General features: G+C 41.1%; 1 protein-coding gene across 1 annotated transcript in view; it reads left to right on the forward strand.

The window, feature by feature from the left end:
• EZH2 (enhancer of zeste 2 polycomb repressive complex 2 subunit) overlaps positions 1-19533 on the forward strand; it is a 58845-nt gene that overhangs the window by 4253 nt on the left and 35059 nt on the right. The gene's annotated exons all lie outside the window — the stretch shown is intronic.

The following is a 19533-nucleotide window of genomic DNA, read 5'->3' on the forward strand; positions in this document are numbered from 1 at the left end:
GTGAGGAACTTTGGAAGGTGTCTTTTTCTTCCTGAGAGGCAGTGATTACAAAGAAAAATAAGCGTCAAAGGGAACAAGTTCGAAGGTTTCTCTTGAAAATTGGATGACGTTTAGGTGCAGCTATTGATATTCATGTTTGGTATTTCAGGCAGCTAGAAAGAACCTTGACTCTGCATACCTGGCATATAGTTTCTGCTTAATTTGACTGGATGTTGATATTGATGATCCTTGTATCAAAATAAGGAGGGGAAAGTGGTCGAGAGAGTAGTAAATCTTTTAATTGAAGGATGTCTAGTTACAGTGGATGAGTTCTTTATTGGAATAATTCGAGGTAGATTTCGAAGGTAGGGCTAGCCAGTGTAATTACAGATCATTTATTGCAATGCTCTTCGTTCTTTTAAAATGATAAATGTAGATTAGCAAATTGAGTCATATCTCAAAAGGCATAGCTGATAAGATTCTGAGGTGGTTGCACTGTTCCATGTTTTGCCATGGCAGCACTACTTGGCGCAAAAATATGACAAACGAAGTGAGAAAAGACATTAATGTTAAAGTGTGTACTATTTGCCAGATGCTTTATTCACTTATTTGTTTGGTTTGGTTATTTTTATTGTAACATTCATGTCTGATGCTTTATTTTTAATTCTTGTAAAAACTACCCTGCAGATGAATAAGCAAAACATGGTCTACACATACAATGGAATATAATTCAGCCACTAAAGAATGAAAATCATACATGCCACAACATGGATGAACCTTGAAAACATTATGTTAAGTGAAATAAGCCAGACACAAAAGGAAAAAAAAATTGTTTGATTCCATGTATAGGAGTTACCTAGAAGAGGGAAATGTGTAGAGGCAGAGAGGAGAATAGATGGAGCCAGGGGGCCGAGGGAAGACGGGAGTGGGAATAGTGTTTAATGGGTATGTAGTTTCAGTTTGGGATGATGAAAAGTTTTGGACAAGGATGCTGATGGTTGAATGATGTTTTGAATGTGCTTAATGCTACTGAATTGTACACTTAAAAATGGTTAAATTGGTAAATTTTGTTAAGGAAATTTTACAGTAAAAACTAAGAACAGCACACTCTACAAACCTTTGCAGATAAAGGAAATTGCTGTCTAGAGAGGTTAAGAACTTGCCCAGGATTGTCCAGCTAGGAATTTTCAGTCAGCATCCAACTTAAATCTGTTAGACTCCATGTCATCTACTGGTCTCCTGGATAATTAAAGACATATCAGTTCCAAGAAGAGTTTATTTGGACCAATTAGAAAGTTATATGTAAAAGTAGGTAATTGTAGTTTCATGGGAGGTACAATCTGATGCCCTGCACAGACTGGGAGATGTCTGGGTTTCTTTCTCAGCCAGACCACAGGGGGAGGACCGTGCTTTTAAGAGTGTGATCTTTGTGTCATGTTGCTTGGGTTCTAGTTCCTCGGCTGCCACTTCGTGTCCTGGGCGAGTTTGTCCTTGATGTCTGTTTCTCTGTAGATCGATCATGACAACAGTGTTCATTCCATAGGTTGCTGAGAGGATTAAATTAATACATATGAACACTTTAGCACTACACCTGGCACAAAGTGTTTGATAAGTGATTTGTAGTTATTGTGCCAATATTGTTTTTAAGAGTTAATGTACTATCTCATTAATGGAACTAAACACTTCTCAAGTTTAAATATTTGCTTATGGCCTGTAAGTAAAGAAAGTGGTGCTACACATGGCTTATTAGTTTATTTAGAAATGTCTCTTAAATACAAGTAATATATGTTCAACTTAAAACACCGGAACTCTATGAAATGAAAGCTTTCTCCATACCTGTAATCTCATTGCTACCCTTAACAGTTAGGTGTATGTTTTCCCTAAACTGCCCAGTGTATTTATGTGAATATGGACTTACACATATACTTTACAAAAATGGGATCAAGTTATTTAGTTCTAAAACAATTTTTTTTTTTTAGGTCAATACAAAGATCTATTTCATTAAAAAATAGCTGATATTTTGTTTGGACTTGCTATGTGCTTGGCACTGTTCTAAGTGCTTTATTTTATACAGATAACTGCAATAATGAGATGGAGAGATTAGGTAACAACTAGTTAGTGGGGTAAGGATTTGAATTTGAATTTGGGCGCTTTGGTTTCAAAACCCTGATCTCTCAACCTGCTTTTTTTTTTTTTTTGATGGAGTGTGGTGGTGGGGTAAGGCCCACGAACTGCTAGTGATTTTAGCATTTCTTAAAGAGTTGTAACAACAGCAACTCCCCAAAAAGAATATGCAGGGAGACTGGATGTGGCCTGCCAAGCCTAAAATACTCATCATGTGGCCCTTTACAGAAAAAGTTCGCTGCTCCCTGCTCTAAGCTGGCAGGCTGTGTTGTTAAGTAAGATACGAGGGATCCCCGTTTACGGCTGTCGCACAGTGAGCCAGCCAGCCTTCTGTGATGGACGTTGTGTTCTCTCAAAAGAAGTGAACATCCTTACGTATCTGAACAGTTGTGTGACAACTTTCTGTAAGAATTGCTGTTTCTAGAGGATGTACATTTCAAGTTTTAATAGCTGTCAAATTGCTTTCTAGAAAGGTATCCATTTTTAAGTTAAAATCGGCTTTATTGAAGTGTAATTTATGTACAATAAAATGCACATTCGAAGGGTACAGTGTAAAGGGTTTTGACAAACATATATACCTGTGTAACCACCATTTCAATCAAGATTTAACATTGTTATTATCCAAGTTCTTTTGTGATCCTTTACAACAATTTCCTCTCAACTACCCATCAAATTTTTCCTGTTCAAGAATTTCATGTAAATGGAATTATACAGTATATACTTCTTTGTGATTGGCTTCTTTTATCCAGCATGTTTTTGAGATTTGTCTATGTTGTTGCTTGTGCCAGTAGTTTCTTTCTGAGTTGCCTTCCAATGTGTGAATATACTGTTTTTGATTCATTTACCTCTTGATGGACACCTGGGCTGTTTCCATTTTGGGGCTGTTACTGCTAAAGCTGCTACAATCATTTGTAAGTTTTGTGGACATAAAAATCTTTTAATTTCTTTTGGGTAAATAAATACCTGTAGTTGTACTGCTGGGTCATGTGGTAAATATTGATTTAACTTATTAAGAATCCGCCAAACTTTTTCCAAGTGATTGTGCCATTTTGCGGGAAGCGTTACAGTTTCAGTTGTAGGTGTAACAGGAGTTACAGTTTCTCTATTCTTCACTGGCACTTAGTATTGCCAGTCTTAAATTTTGGCTATCTAATGAGTGTTAAGTATCCCACTGTGGTTTTAATCTGTCCCAGGATGATCAGTGATGTCGAACATCTTTGAAAGTGCTTATTGATCATTTCTATACATTTTTTTAAGTCAAGCCTTTTTGCCTATTTTAAAATTGAGATATTGTGGGTATCCATTCTCTGTCGGATAGATGTATTACAAAAGTTTTCTCTTTAATTTTCTACTTTGATTTTGTGTATTTTTGACAATATACACAAAAGATCAAGTTAGATAATGTTAATATTGGAAGCATAATTGTTTAAATTCAGTTAAATTACATGGAAGCAAATTTATTCTTAATCCACAAGTCATTTAGTTCATAGTATAACAAAATGTTATGTGTTTGCAGAAGCATGGAAATGAAAATGATATATATTTTTTTATTTTTCAATTACAGTTGATATTCAGTATTATGTTAGTTTCAGGTGTACAGCATGGAAGTTAGACATTTGTATAATTTAAGAGGGATCTCCTGATTAGTCTAGTACCCACCTGGCACCATATGTAGTTATTACAATATTATTGACTGTTTTCCGTATGCTGTACTTTACATCCCTGTGACTGTTTTGTAACTTCCAATTTGTACTTCTTAATCTCTTCCCCTTTTCCACCCAGTCCCCAAGCCCCCTTTGGCAAGCATCAGTTCCCTATCAATGAGTCTGTGTTTTCTTTCTTTTTTTAATTTTGTTTAGATGCCACATGTAAGTGAGGGATGGTGTTTGTCCGACTTATTTCCCTTAGCGTAGCACACTCTGCCATACCACATCGTCCATCCCACATCTCGCTTGTCCAGTCGTCTACTCACGTGCACCGAGGTTGCTTTCATGTTTTGGCTTTTGTAAATAGTGCTACGGGGAACAAAGGGTGCGTAAATCTTTTCGAATTAGTGTTTTTGATTTCTTCTGATAAATACCTAGAGTGGAATTGCTGGGTCACAAAGTAGTTCTAGTTTTAATTTTTTGAGGAACCTCCAACTTGTTTTCAATAGCGGCTGCACCAGTTTGCAGTCCCTGCCAACAACAGTGCACTAGAGTTCCCTTTTTTCCACATCCTCACCAACACTTGTTTTTTGATTTATTGATGATAGCCATTCTGACAGGAGTAAGGTGATATTTCACTGTGGTTTTAATTTGCATTTCCTTGATAATTAGTGATGTTTAACATCTTTTCATGTCTGTTGGCCATCTGTATGTCTTCTTTGGAAAAATGTCTGAAATGATATTTGTATAGTTAGTATTAGATGTGTGGCATGGGGAATTTTTAAATTAACTAGTTTTGAAAGTAATATTTAGTAATTCTTTAAATTTTTGATTTTGGGTAATTCAACCCTTTCCATGAAAAGGATAAATGAGAATATTAAAAGTAAAATAAAAGTAACTTTGATTTGAGAATCTGCTATGATGAGGTTGCCAAGCTTGGTCTATTGACATTTAAGTAAATTTTGTATTATATAAAACAGATGGCTTTTCACTGTATATACTTGTTTTCTCCATACTAATTTATTTCTACAGCGTATCAGTTCTTTTACTCAACACCTAATTTACTCCCACAATAATTTTTAGTTTTTCTTCATTGTACCAGTAATACACGACCCCTCCCTCTCCCTGTTCATAAAGGGGGAAGAAGTGCAAGCCTTAGGCACCTATTGGGTGGCGTGCACCACTCCAGGTGACGGGCCATGTCATCGCCCAGCTCAGTCTTCCCGTGGCTGCTGAATCAGGTGAGAAACTCCTGAAGCTGGCATTCTAGGCAGTCTACGGAACAGTCCAGACGCTCTTAACCAGTCGTGTTCTGATAGTGGAACTTGGCTGATCTTTTTACTAGTCTCCAGGAGGTTTCACATGGTGCATCTGTGCTCTGTCCTCTTTCTAGACTATCTTCCCTGCTATTTTAGCTTTTCAAGATGCTATTTTATCACGTTTGGCTCAAAACATACTCTTCTCAACCCCCAAGCAAACCAGACAGCTTACCTCCTGCTTTGAAAGAAATACCGTAACACAGGGGTCCCCAACCCCTGGGCTGCCAATCATACAGTCAGTGGCCTGTGAGGAACTGGGCTGCACAGCAGGAGGCGAGTGGTGGGTGAGCGAGGGAAGAAGCTTCATCTGGATCTGCAGCCGCTCCCCAGCACCAGCATCAGCGCCTCAGCTCCGCCTCAGATCCTCAGGCATTAGACTCTCACAGGAGCACGGGTTCCTGATGCCAAAAAGGTTGGGGACCGCTGCTGTAGCCTAGAGTGAAATGTCACTATTCTGTTTGTAGTTCTATGAGTACCTACCGTGTGCCTACAAATAATAGAACCAACTAAAATTTAATGAGAACCTGCCCTGTGTCTAAAAACATGTAGTGTCTGTACCCAACATTTTACTTTTGAAATTTCTTGAAAGTCATGCATTCTTAATTATTTAAAAGTACTATATGTTATTTGCTAAATGAGAAAAGTTTTATCCTTTGACTATTATAAAATGTTCTATTAAGATGAACTTTATAATTTTTTTTTTTAACAGTATGTATACTGATCTACCATTAGGTAGGAAAAAGCTGCGATGTAAGTATCCTTATTTATAAAATTCTGATCCAAAATGTTTCTAAATTCAAATGATTTAATAGTGCAAGCAAAATTTGCAAAATTACCTTAAAAAAGCCTAATGGGTACTATTAGATATGTTATCAAGCAAAGTATTTATGGAGCATAAAAGGTTGGGAAATACCCTTCTTGAGTAAAAATCAATAAGGACTTTGAAATGGCAGAAATGTTGCTTGAACAGACCTGGAGAAAGGAAACGCTGAGCTGTTGTCCCACTGTGCCCTGTAAGTGATATTGCTTCTCTGGAGAATATTTGCCTGCCTGAAATACAGAGCTCACGCTATGCTATAAAGATGTTTTTAAAGGGTGACTTTCCACTGGCAGGTGGATATTGTGCCAAGAACAGAGGTTCTAGGCTAGGCTCTGCCATTAAGCTAGTTGTAGTTCCCAGTCCCGTAGATTTGCGAATCTCATCTTCATTGCAAAACAAAATGAGGTGAACAAATAAGTGAGAAGCCTGCGATTGGTGAGGGTCTACCATGCGCCTTCAAAGAGGATACTCCATTTACAGGTAAAGAAATAGGGACCCAGCGAAGGTAACTTGCCTAGGTTCACAAAGCCAGTAGGACCAAGGTCCTTTAGAGAATAGGCATTTGCTTCGGCTAAGGTCCTTTTTAGCTCAAATACTAGGAGGTGAGGTGCCCAGTTTGTTACCTACTTAGAACTATTTCCCTGGAGAGTTTGAGAAATATTGATTTGAGTCCACATTACCATCACAGGTAATTGGGATTCTCCTTACCTGGCATTTAATTGAGTCTTGTTACATTATATGCATTTCTTCCAAATTCTTTTTATCAGTTAATCCATAAAACATTTAATGCTGATTATAAGCCTATTTTTTTCTTTTTCGTCTCTGTATTAAAGGCATAATAGCACTTGAAAGCTTTTAAGACTGATGTGTCTGACTAAACAAGCTTTGTAAACAATCAAATTGGGATATCATGATTTATAAGAAATAAATATTTGGTCTTCCTGTTTCTGGCACTGAGCTCCTAAAACCTTTGGAATTTCCTAAGTGATAAGAGTAATAAAGGTGTCTTTTGATATTCATAACCCTTTTTAACCACACCTGCGTTTATGTTAATGCTGGAACCTGGGGAACCAACCTATGATTGGAGGGTTGGAACTTTCAGACACTCTCTCCCCACCTCTGGAGATTGAGTTCAGTCACTGGTGGCCAGTGATTTAATCCATTGTGCCTGTGCGATGAAGCCTCCATAGAAACCCAGAAGGACAGGGTCCAGAGAGCCTCCTGGTGACCACGTGGAAGTCCAGGGAGAGGACGCGGGAGCTCCTCACCCCTTCCCTGATGCATCTCTTAACTCTGACTGTTCCTGAGTTACGTCCTTTTATGGTTAACCGGTTATTTGGTGAGGAAAATTCCTGAGTTCTGTGAGCTGCTCTAGCAAATTAATTGAACCTAGGTTCCATTGGGGGTCATGGGAACCTGTGATTTATAGCCTGCCTGGAGTACAGGTGACAACCTGGACTTAAACGATTGGAATCTGAAGTTTGTATGGGGGTTGGGAGCAGTCTTGTGGGGCTGAGTCCTTAACCTGTGGGATCCAGGTAGATAGTGTCAGAATGGAGTTGAAGTGTAGGACACCCAGCTGGTGTCCCAGAATTGTTTGGGGTAGGAAAAACTACCATACATTGGTGACCAAGGAATGTCAGAAGCGAAATACTATTCTGACAATATTGTGTGTAATGTAAGTGAAAACAAAAGATTTTGTCTTTATACAACCTACATTGGCAAGTGCAAGTTTCTTATTTCCCAATTCTTCCTATAGAATTTACTCTTGTAGATAAAGAGATGCAATTTTTTTTTTTTTTTTTTTTTTTACTATTTGGTGTCACTTGTTATCCACTAACAGCATGTAACTAAACAGCCAACTGTACCATACATATTTTCTAGAAAAGAAAATTCCTTCAAACTATGTATTGGGTGCCTCAGTCTTCACCTGTCAGGGCTTTTCAAATAAAGAGTGAGATACTCTACCCTCTAGAAAGATTCTATGTTAGTGAAAATACCAGCTTATAAATCGAGACTGCCAGTCAAGTCATGCCTTGTCTAGCCCCCCGGCACTAGAAGTCCTGTGTGAGGCCCGCGCCCTGGGCCTCACTCGGAAGTGCTGGGGCAGGAGTCTTTTTTTTCCTGCCTAGGAACCTTAGTGTTGTTCTGGAAATTTGCAGGGAGGTCGCTGCAGGGATTACACAGCTGGTTTCTCTGTAGTTGGTGAATTCTTTATAGTATTTCCATAGGTGTTTGGAGATTCAAAAATATATTTTCTCAGGGCTTGTTTGTAGGAAGTCATTTTATATAGGAATAAAATAATTCAACACAATATGTTTGGTAAAACAGTACTGAAAAATATCACTGATTGGAAATAATACTTGGAGGGCTTGAAGTTTTCTAGTTTCCTCAGCAGGATATCTGTGGTAAACCCTAAGTAAGGGAAAATCATGAAAGGCCTATAACTTATAATTGCCCCTGCCTCCTTTACTTCCCTCTTGTCCTGAAATTAAACTGTCTTAGCAAGAAAGTGAACTTCAGGGCTGAGAGGAGCCCGTGGAGTTTGCAAAGGGTCTCACTCAGTGAGGAGCCCTGTGGTGCCCACACATCACAGGGGCACCTGGGAGCTGCTTCCCTCTTTGTGGCGCATACTGGACCCAAGTACTGAAACTCTACCAGATAACGGGTCCTCGGTTCTCCGATCCCTGGAAATTCTGAGAGGTTCTGTAAGTGCTTTGGGATTAGCAATTTGAACTGTCTAGTCTGGTTTTGATTTTCGTCATCAGAGTATCGCGTCTCAGTTGGGGGCGAGTGTATAAGGCAACGATAGTATGTGGGCAGAATCACCCAGGAAGGTTCCTGGGAAGAGAAGATACCTTCTCCTCAGGTCCAGAACCAGCCCTCCTGTCCTCTAGTATGAGCACAGATCACTTCCGTTGGGCACAGAGTGCTCTTTCACTTGGGGGCCAGTGCTACAGGACAATACATTGAGCACTAGAACCACAATGAGTGGCTAAACAGTGTCAAAGATGTGCGGAGCAGGTTGTGGGAACAGCAGATTCCTGTCACCTAGCTCATGCTCACTGAGGCATAATACTTAATTGGCTGTGGTGGTGGGCAGATCCCTTATATTTCCCTTAAATGAATTTATCTTAAAATTTCGTTCAGTGTATGTTGTTAAATTTGTGTTACATGTTGGCTTATTTGAGGTATAATATTTAAAATAGACTTCCTAGAAGGAAGAATATCTGGCGTCAGACTTTACCTACTTTTTTATTCTGTTCCCTTGTATCAAGTGGAATGACGAGGAAGTAATATGTATCTCATGGCTCATCCTTAAATTATGAGTTATAGTTTTACTTTGTTCTGGTACATAATTTTTGTCCTGTTTCCTCCAACAGTATCAGTAAACTGAGTACACACACAACAAAATAAGACGATTTAGCATAGAAAATAGATTTGGTAGAGTTTTCAAAGAAAACTTTAGCCTCTAGATGTCAGTTTAGTCTGTTTTATAAGTTGGTCAAGCAAATTCTTTAAGGCATTGGTGACTTAAATTTCTATGGCCATTTCTTTTCTAAGACATGTCTGTAAAACTGATAGAACTCTAAAATAAACGCAGGAGTGCTGGTCTGTAGGCTCTTAAGAGTTCAGTTCTGCCAGAAGGAGGAAAGTGATCTTATTTTTGTGGAAAATACATTGCTGCAGTCTACTCACCGTTGCTTTAACGATGAAATTAATATTTTCTATTATTCAGCTAGGATTGCCACATTTCTGTAATTTTCCTGCGCCTTTTAACACTCCTATGCCTTCATAGTGCCACTTCAGCCAGGGCTACAGGTATGATTTCTATTTTTTCCACTTATTTTCTTTTATTACTAGTCAGTGACACATCTGTTTCCTAAAGACTTTATGAACCGAAATGCTGTCTGCAACACTTTGTCATCTGTAGTTTCACGTCAAGTGACCCATTAAAGTCTAGGCACTACGGTGCCTGACGTGTCTTATACCCTTGTTTCTCTCAGAGGATTTACCATGTTTGGAATGCTCTATAAATTTTTATCAACTGGTGGATAATATCTCTATTCCTAGCTTTCCAGATTCTTCAGACTGACATTTCAGAAGTTTTTTCTAATAGCATTTTACAAATCATTTGAGTAGAATGTTTGGGTCCAGCAGTAGTGAGCTTGTGTATTTTTGTCATTTTTTCCCCCTTTTTAAATAAAGAGGCATTCTAGGAAGTGAGATGTCCCTGAAACAGAATTTTTGTTTTCTGTTTCATTCATGGGGCCGGGTGAAGAGTGAGTCTGCAGGGAGCTGGCCGGTAGAGAGGGGTGGATTTGGGCAGCCGGAGGGTCAGCCGTGGCCGTGACCCTTGATCAGGTCTTGTTACAATGGGGAAAGATAGGTCAGATGGGTGAAAACAAGCAGTTTGTTGAAAACAAATTGTGTTAGACATTAGTCTCTTAATTTGGTGCAGATGTATGGCAGACAATCCTTTGGATTCTGCAGCTTGGCAGTTAACAGCAAACTGCCCCTCATTCTTCTTCATCCAGATTTTTGTTTGCTCTTTTTTATTTTTTATTTTTTTAGTTGCAAGAATGGTGATTTCTAGGCTTTTATTCTTGCATGTATGTCTTTAGGAACATATAATTTGACGATATTGCCTGTCCTAGGCTCTCTGCTAGGCAACTGAAAAGGCAGAGTGTTGTTAGGATTTCCGATCCGTGTGGTTCTGGATATAATAATGGCAGCTGTTCTTAAGGGGCGGTTTGTGGACCTCGGGGGTCTGTGAGAAAACATTTTTGGGATGATACTATTGTTGTAATAATACTAAGATGTTATTTGCCTTTTTAAACTGTTGACTTATGCACCAATAGTGGAAAAGTACTGGTGGATAAATTGTTGACACCTTAGCACTTGGAGTTAAAAAAAAAAAAAAGCCATTTTAATTGGAGAATGTTCTTGATAAAGCAATACAAAATATTAAATTTATTAACTTTCCATCCCGAGTGCACACATCTTTAATACTCTGCACAACAAGATGGGAACATGCACAAAGCGCTCAGCGTCCGAGTTGGCGGGCCTGGGAAAAGCGGTCCGGTGGTCCGGGTGCAAGGTACACGAGCTGCCTTTTTCATGGAGGATGCCATCTTTACTTGAACACCTTTTTTACTTGACAAGAGGGGCCGACAAGCTTTGATTATTCTGACTTAGGTATTTGGCAAACGTATTTCAACAAAGTGAGCCTGCCGCTTCAAGGAAAACAACTGACCTTTTGCTGATGATAACATTTGAGCTTTCAAGCAAAAATTGGAATTTTTGGAAAACTAATATCTGTCACTGTGAGCTTGACAGCTTCCCAATAAATAGTTAAAAGACGTCTGATGAGATCAGTGGGTTTAACAAACATGATTTTTTGAAATATGTTCACTTCTGGAAAATCTGCATAACTCAGTGGACCCGTATTTTTCAAGTGAGGAATGGATTTTGTTATAAAATCATGTACCAGTTCAATAAAGATCCATTCAAAGTGAATAGGCTAATGAATTTTAATGTAGCAGAGTAGAGAAAGTTTATTGATACAGTTTCAGATTCCAGATGTCTTTTAAGAAACTGCCATTGCTTACTCAAGAGTGGTGGCTGTCTTGAGGAAGAACACCTATGAGGTTGAATTGCAGGGTCAACTGCCACTCTTTTATGGAACTGTTTTTGGTATAATATCAAAGCATGAGGCAGACCCACAATTACCTCGAAAGGCTCTTCAAATACTCTTCTCGTATCTAGCTAAATATCTGTTAGCGAATAGATTTTCTTCATACTCTTCAACCAAAGCGACGTATTGGAACAGATTGAATGCAGAAGCAGATATAAAGATCCAGCCGTCTTCTATTAAGACAGATATTAAAGAAATTGGCAAAAAATGTAAAAACAATGCCACTCACTGATTTTTTAAAGGAAATTTTTAAAAAATGCGTTATTTATATTAACATGTAATCAGTTTATTTTTAACTGAGTTAATGTTTTAAAATTTTCTCAGTTTTTAATTTCTAATATGCTAAGTATCAATAGATACAGCTCATATAAACTAAAGGGGTCCTGAGACCAAAGTGCTCACGATTGCTGTGTGGTGTTTTCATCTCTGCTGGTAATGCTATGTGAGTAATTAATGTCTTGATCTGTGTCATAAGTTCCAAGTTCTTTGTCATTGCAGTGGCTCATTTAGGCTTTATAGTATCTTCTTTTGATCTGTTTCCCACCCCCCCCTTCTCATATTAGTGCTTGTTAATTTTAGGTTTTCTCTTGCCATCTTTTTTCTCCATTCATACTGCCATCAACCCAGGCAGAGCCCTTATCACTTTATTCCTACTCGTTTTTTCTAATGGTTTTCAAACTTGAGTGTTGAATGGAACCCTAAGGTTGACTTTTGACTTTAATTTTTTTAATATGTTCCCTAAAAATGTACAGGTATAAACTTCTTATGGTAAAACCAAAGCAGAATTACAAATTAAATACAGACTATCAAATCAGCAACACATATTTAATGGTGCTATTTTCTTAAAACTGAATAGTCAGCATTAGAGCTTAGAATGACATAGCCTCAGGACCAGTTTTATAATAAATCTGTTTCTTTAATTTGGCTTAATAATACACAGAGAATGGCTATTTGCATAAATATGTTTCATAAAATGGTGTTAACTTTTAGTCTTTATTTGTTCAGGATAATCAGACCTAGTAGATAACCCGAACGGCGACGCTCAGCAGCCCCTGAGTGCGAGGTTTAATGCCAACTGAACATTCTGTAAAGCAGTGTTCATCATTGGAGCATTGCAGAGTTCCTGAAATTGCTGAATAGATATTTAGTCCAGTTATTTTTGGAATCTTTACTAGAAAATATTACATATTTCACTTCTGCGTCTGTCATTAACGAATCGTTGCTGATCGGTGGGAACAAAGTGCAGTGGATGGTGTCTCTGCGCTGCCTGGGCTTTGGGATACCCGCAGGGTGCAGGGTGCCGAGCGCCTCGGCGTGGGTTCCTGTCTGCCAGCCTTCCGTCTCGCCTTACTTAGCTGTTCATTTAACCCTCAACACCGTCTTATATACCAAACTATTTTTTTTTGTTTGATTTTTTAAACTTTTGTTTTTGATCATTTCTATCCAAGTGGATTTTAAGTCCTATGAGATCACAGATTTTTGGTTGTTTTATTTATCCCTAAAGTCTTTGGTTTCTATAATGGTACCTAGCATATGTTAGATGTTCAATAAATATTTACTGAATGAATGTGTATTAACTCTTCTCTTTATTCAGGCTCCAGACTCAAATGCTCTTTTTTGTGGTATGTGCTTACTGCTCTCTCCCAGCTGGGCAAAGAAAGGCCTGTTTCTCCGTCCATTTTTAACCTCATGTTTTTAAATCATTTTGATTATCTGTGCATATATATATATATTTTTCCTATTGAATATTCTACAAAGCATTTTAACCAAAAAAACCCCCAAAAAACCAAAAAACCCAACCAAATATTTATGTTCTGTTTATCATTTCAAAAAGTGGATGTTTTTTAAAATCAACATCTGTATATTAGGTTGTCATATGACTTAATTTTCTCTAAAAAACTTTATTTTGGAAAAATTTTAGATTTCTAGAATGTTGGAACATTTGTCAAAATTAAGAAACCAGTGTTGGTATGTGACTCTTAACTAAACTAGAAACTTCATTTGCATTTTACCAGCTTTTCCCTTTTCTGTCCGGGACACGGCACCACAGAACGCCATCTCTCGAGTCTGCCAGTCTGTCCTGTTTTCACAACTGCCATGGTTTTCAGCAGTGTTGGTCAGGTATTTTGTAGACAAGTCTTTCAGTTGGGTCAGTCTTATGTTTTCTTGTGATTAGACTGAGGTTCTGGGCTCAGGCTGATTGGAGGCATGTGATGATAACACTGCTGATCACGGATGCTTCAACCACGTCACTTGGTGACAGTGGTGTCTTCCTGGTTTCTCCACTGTGACGTTACTGTTCTGTTTCCAGACTCCGAACTGGAAGCGGTCACTGAGCCTGGTGTCCTTCCTGGGGAAGGGAGCTGAGTGCTGCCTCTCAGATTCGGGAGCGCACGGATACAGTGTATTTTTTGGAAGATTTGTCCCTTCTCCTCCATTTACTTATTTAATTGCTTATTATGTCACAGACTCATGGGTATTTACTGCGTTTTCATACCATGGTGATTTATTTCGCTGTTCATATCGTTTCAGCTTTGGCCGTCGGGAAGTCTTTCACTGTGATTCTCGTCTGTGGCATGTTCCCTTTCATCTTTTGAGCCGTTCCTTACTTTCTGCGACTGCCTTTTCTTGTACTTCCCCTGTCCCAGCCCTAGAACAAGCCATTTCTTTAGCGCTCTCCTTCCTTGTACTGGAGAATGGTATTTAGGAAAAAAAAAAAAAACCATGGGTGCTGGTGTATTGTTGGAGTGTCACTACTTCTAGGCCCTGTGTGGATGGAGCTTGGAAAGAAATGTACGTCTGCCAAGCCACGTACGCACACACGTCTGTATTTCTGTAGCTGCATACATATTAACATAAGTGAGTTCATACTGATACCTGCGACTCCAGCCCAGCTCCAGCCCTTGCTTATTTGTAACTGGTCCCCCCGGGAGATATTCACCAACGAGGGCGCAGTGGTTTTGTGCAGTCCGTTCGTCTTCAGCCGTCCTTGGTGCAGGCAGAACACAGGCTGCCAGGGCTCCCGGCTGGCTCCTTTCTCTGCCCTTCCTGGGGTCTGTGTTCAAGTTCTCGTGCCGTCGGATTGATTGTAGAGTCTGCATTCCTTCCTGTGATCCTTTGAAATCCTGCTTGGTTTTTATTTGCATACAGTCTGTCATTTTAAAAGTGACTGTTTTCATACTAAGTTGTTGTCTAACAACTTTATTCTGTAATGTAATTCCTGATCGCACTCATCTGCTCGTTGTATAGTTGACAGCCACTAGTTAGGGTACTGTCCTGTAGACCTTACATGACTGCTGCTCGCAACACCTCTGAGGTAGATACTTCTGTGTTAACCTGTTTTTCATGAGGAGGGTGAGATGCAAAGATGTTTAATAACTTGGCCAGCGGTCCATGGACGAGCTGGGATCTGAATCCAGGTTCTGGCTGGGTTTGGAGTCTGTTCTTTTGCCTTTTAAGACTGGGTAGGACTTAGAGTTAATAGGGCTAAATGCCGACTTGCTAGTTTCCTGTTGAGCTGCATTGGAGTGGAGTTGCTGCCTCGCACGGTGCTTGCTCCATGTCTGTGACACGTTATTTGTCGTGGTGGCACACGCTCTCTGGCCTCGGAATCCCTGTAGCACCCAGGTGGACACAGGAGCCGAGGTCTGCTCGTCTTGCCCACTCGTGAGTGTGGTGTGGGGCAGTGGTCCGGGGTCGGCCTCTCTGGGGTTCTCACCCACTGCGGTCCTTTCCGTGGGGCGCATGTGTTCTAGTCTCCTCAGGCCTGAGATCTACTTCGCCTTGGTAATAAGTTTTTATCTCTTACCAAGAGTTACGTCTCCGTGTCTGTAGGTTCTCTCTATGTTGCTCTCCTTATCTTTACCTACAAGATCTTATTTACCATTAATTTACTTTTGAAGTTATTCAAGCAATGGATTTTAACTTAAAAATAAATGAAATTGTTAAATGAAACTAACAGCTGCCCTCAAAGCATTTTAAACATAAAAGCACTGGTGAAGACTAGTGATTTTTCAAAATAGGCAATTTTATGGCAGTCTTGCTGTGAAGGAAAAAGACATTTTCGTCAGAAAAGGATGTTGAGAATATTGCGGTGGTATACTTAAATTTTGATGGGTTTGGATTTGACCTTATTTAGTCTGGTATTCAGTTAAGAGGCAAAATGAATGCTGTTAATTTAGTTAGGAAGGATAAGTACTACATGCAATTTATTATTTAGTTTTCTTCCAGTAAGTAGAAACAGAACCCAGTGCCTTGATTTGGCAGATTCCTTTAGGAATGAAGAACCTTAAAAGCAAGGCATCAAGGACACTGAAAAATGCCTAAGGGACTTTTAAAAAAACCCTCTGTCGTTGGCAACAGAATAAGGAGAGGCAGGAGTGTCGTCTTAGGTAAAGGCCCTCACAGTGTTCAGGTCTAACTGAATTCTTTGGCTCTGTGGTCTGGTCTCCGGAGACATAGGAAGGAGTGTCTTGGCCACATGGCGGGGGAGGGGGACAGGGCGGGGCGCAGGGCGGGGCAGCGCTGTATAAGCCGGAGGCAGTGGAGTAAGCACCTTACCTGGTGGGGAGCAGAGCTGCAGGAGTAACTGCTGCTTCTGGTGATGCCATCGATGAGGAGGAAATGAGTGACAGGAGCCTATCTTCTGTTCATGTAGGCATTATTGCACCTGTAATCTCAACACAGAATGTATCTCAGACCCCTTCTGTGTTTCCTGTGGCAAAAACCTAACCCAAACTAGTTTCAGCAAAAAAAAAAAGGGGGGGGGATTTCTTGGCTCATGTAACTGAACAGTTCTGGAGTGGATTTGGTAAAGCGTGCCCGTCTTAGGGCTCAGCGGATGCAGCTAGAGCCCGTTTCTGGCTTTGGGTGTTCTTTCTTTTTCTGTTATTGACGGTCTTCGCAGGCTCTTCTGCGATTGCAAGTTAGCTTCCAGCAACTTTGGGGCAGCGTGTTTCCAGGTTCAAATCTCAGCGGAGAAGAGCATTCTTGTCCTCACGTTGCAGGGACCCTCCTGGAAGTGTCACGGTGGCCAGACTGCTTCTGATCGCGTGTCCAGCCCTGTACTGGTGGTGGCTGTCTGCAGGGTGTGGCGGGCCTTGGCCAGGCCGGGGTCCCAGGCTTCCGGAATTACATATATATGTAATTCTGTAAGGCTTTAATGCATTTTATTAAGGTCCTTGCCATAATCCGGTTTCTCTTTTGAATTAAAGCATAGCGGTTGTTTTAGTTTCACTGTATACAGGTAGAATCATGTTTTAAAGACGACTTGAGCTACACTGTAACCTCTTTTGAATAAGAGCAGCTGCCTTCATATCCTGGATAAATAATACTAGTGCCATTTCACCTATGAAACGAAACACATCTTGTGATTGAGAAACTTAAAAATTGTGTGTATTCACAAATGCTCATCCATTTAGTGGCAAGTCATTTCTTTCTGCTGCTACTCAAATAGTCAGAGCTGTATCTTAATACTTACTGGTACAGGGGAAATGGAATCAGAAAGCCGATTGGAGTCTGCCCTTCCGTGGGAGGGGAGCTGACATTAGAAGGCTCACACATGCCGGGCGTGGAGCCGGGCGAGCCTGCGGGTAACCACCCAGGCAGGTGTTATCCCTGATGGCGAAGGCAACATCAATATCAGCTTCCTCAGTAGAAAGAAATTCCAAAAGCTCCAGGTTCTCACTCAGGACTCTCGATTGGTAGGACAGCTGGAGCACGGGGGCCCGTTGTCCGCGAGGCACATCTCCCGAGGGGTTCTTGGTGAGGGCGCACATCGCCCTCATTCTCTGAGCCTGGGCGTGCTTGCCACCCTTTTTCACACCTTGTGGCACAGCTGGACTCTGTGCGACTCACGATCAGTGTGTGTTAACGGGCCTCTTTGTTTGTTTTTTGAACCTACTGCCCAGCACACAACCAGGCTCTGGGATTTTCTAAGTCCAAAAAATTGTTCTTGCTACGGAAGAACTGAAGCGGGGGTGAGGTGGGGTGGAAAATGTGAAAATGGGGTTATACTGTGTTAAAATGCTGTGGTATTAGGCGGGGGGTTCTTTAGGTAAGACAGCCTTCTCAGTGGTGCCCTAGGTTTTATTTTTTCATGGATCTGCCTGTTTATCCGTGTACTTTAAAAGAACAGTTTGAACACCTTTAGATTTATTTCTTAGAGTGTGATCCTTATATTTCAGAAATTTCCTCTAAACAAATTAGGAATCACTCTGTTTTTCCTCATTTCCTCTCCATTGAGCATATTTACCAGCTTATCCTACAGCCTGAAACATTCACTCATGCACTTCTTCGTGTGGAAGAGCTTTGTGAAATGTTATAAACATGGAAATCTGCCCCTACGTGCCCTCTCCCAGAGAGGCTGCTTCCAGATTCAGGTTTGAAATGTCCCGTTGTTGATCTCCAACATAGTTCAGTTAAACCTTTGGTCCGAGAGAGACCGGTTGGTTGTGACTCCTCCCTCACTGCTAATGGCAGATGCACGTGAAGGTACGCCAGGGTCTCGGACAAGGGGGTTCCATTATGGACACACAGAAGGCCAACTCATGTCTTCATGAAGACTGAATGTGTGCACCCTGACAGAATGAAGGGTAATAATGTAATGACCCCGTGTGGCTCATGAGTGGAACCGAAGTGCCACGCCCCTGCTGCAGGCCCCCCCAGCACCAGGAATTTGTCGCGGGTCAGATGGGACTGGTTGTGAAATAGTTTATGAGCGAAGGAACAACAGATAATCCCTCTTTATCAGATTCCTTTTCTTTCTAGCTCCTAGGCCTTTGAAGGGCAAAATGTCTAAATCTGCATAGAGCTCCTCGAGCTCCTCCGTCAGCTAGCAGAAGGGAAAGCAGATGGCTGCCTCCACGCTAGTTTTTAAAGGAAGCTCCAGCTTCTTCCTGACTGGTCCTTTTGCCCCAGCGCCCGTCTCTGAAGCTCGCTTTCTTCCTCACGTTTGCTTTACTTACCACAAAGACTGGCCATCTGGTTTCGTCTTCTCAGTTCTAAGGGCTGTCACCTTTGCTCACCTTCAGCCACCCATGGGCAGGGCTGCATTTTTAACCTTTTCTCAAGGACTGCTCCTATCTCTGATCTCAGGAGACTTTATCTCAGACAATGAAATCTCTTCATTCTTCTCATTTTCTCAGTCCTTGTAATTTGGGGCCTTCACCAGATTCGGCTCCGCCTTCGTTAGCAGGGTCTGCCCGCCGGGCCTCTGCGTGCAGCCCCATCTCCAGGTGTGCCTGCTCCTACGGTAGAGTCCCTTTCATTCTTTCTTGGCCTTTTCAGATTGTCACCTTTCCTGCTACCCTTCTGCAGTGCGCCCCCCCCCCCCCCATGCGCCCCCCACCCCCCCACCCCCCGCCGTGCTGGCACGCGTGTATCTCGTAACGCATTTTTCTCTTTGGCCTTCTGAGGTAAGACATGGGCTTCGTAAGGGCAGGTCGTGTGTTTCAGTCACCTCTGTGTATTCGTTGCTTGGCTCATAGTCACGCACCACGCGCTCTCTCTGCCCCGCTTTCGGTTCCCAGCGCCCAGCCCTGCATCCTTTGTCATTGTTCGGTGGTCAGTATTCTTAACAAAAAGTTACCCACTGACCTCTGGGCTTTTTCATTCTCTAAATCTCGTCTCCTTAGGCAATTTTCTCTATGCCTGAAGATTTACGGAAACAGGTAAGTCAAACCCTACTCAGTGTTTCGAGCCAGAATGTCATCTTCCTCCACGCTTAAATCATCACCAGGTTTTCTCCCGACTAAGTGCAATTCCTTCGGTTTTCTCTGCCATCTCCACCGTGGCGGCGCCGAGTGCAGTCTGGCCTGGCCTCGTCCCACCTCCCCTCTCGCTCCTGTGCTGCAGTCAGCTGGTCCTTCTGAAATCGAAATCTCGCCCTCCCCTTTTACTTTAAAACACACCATGACTTTCCCTTGCTCTTAGAGAAATTAAAGCAGA

This window comes from Pteropus alecto, unplaced genomic scaffold (genome assembly GCF_000325575.1).
Source record: "Pteropus alecto unplaced genomic scaffold, ASM32557v1 scaffold48, whole genome shotgun sequence".
In the NCBI taxonomy this organism is placed as follows: Eukaryota; Metazoa; Chordata; class Mammalia; order Chiroptera; family Pteropodidae; genus Pteropus; species Pteropus alecto.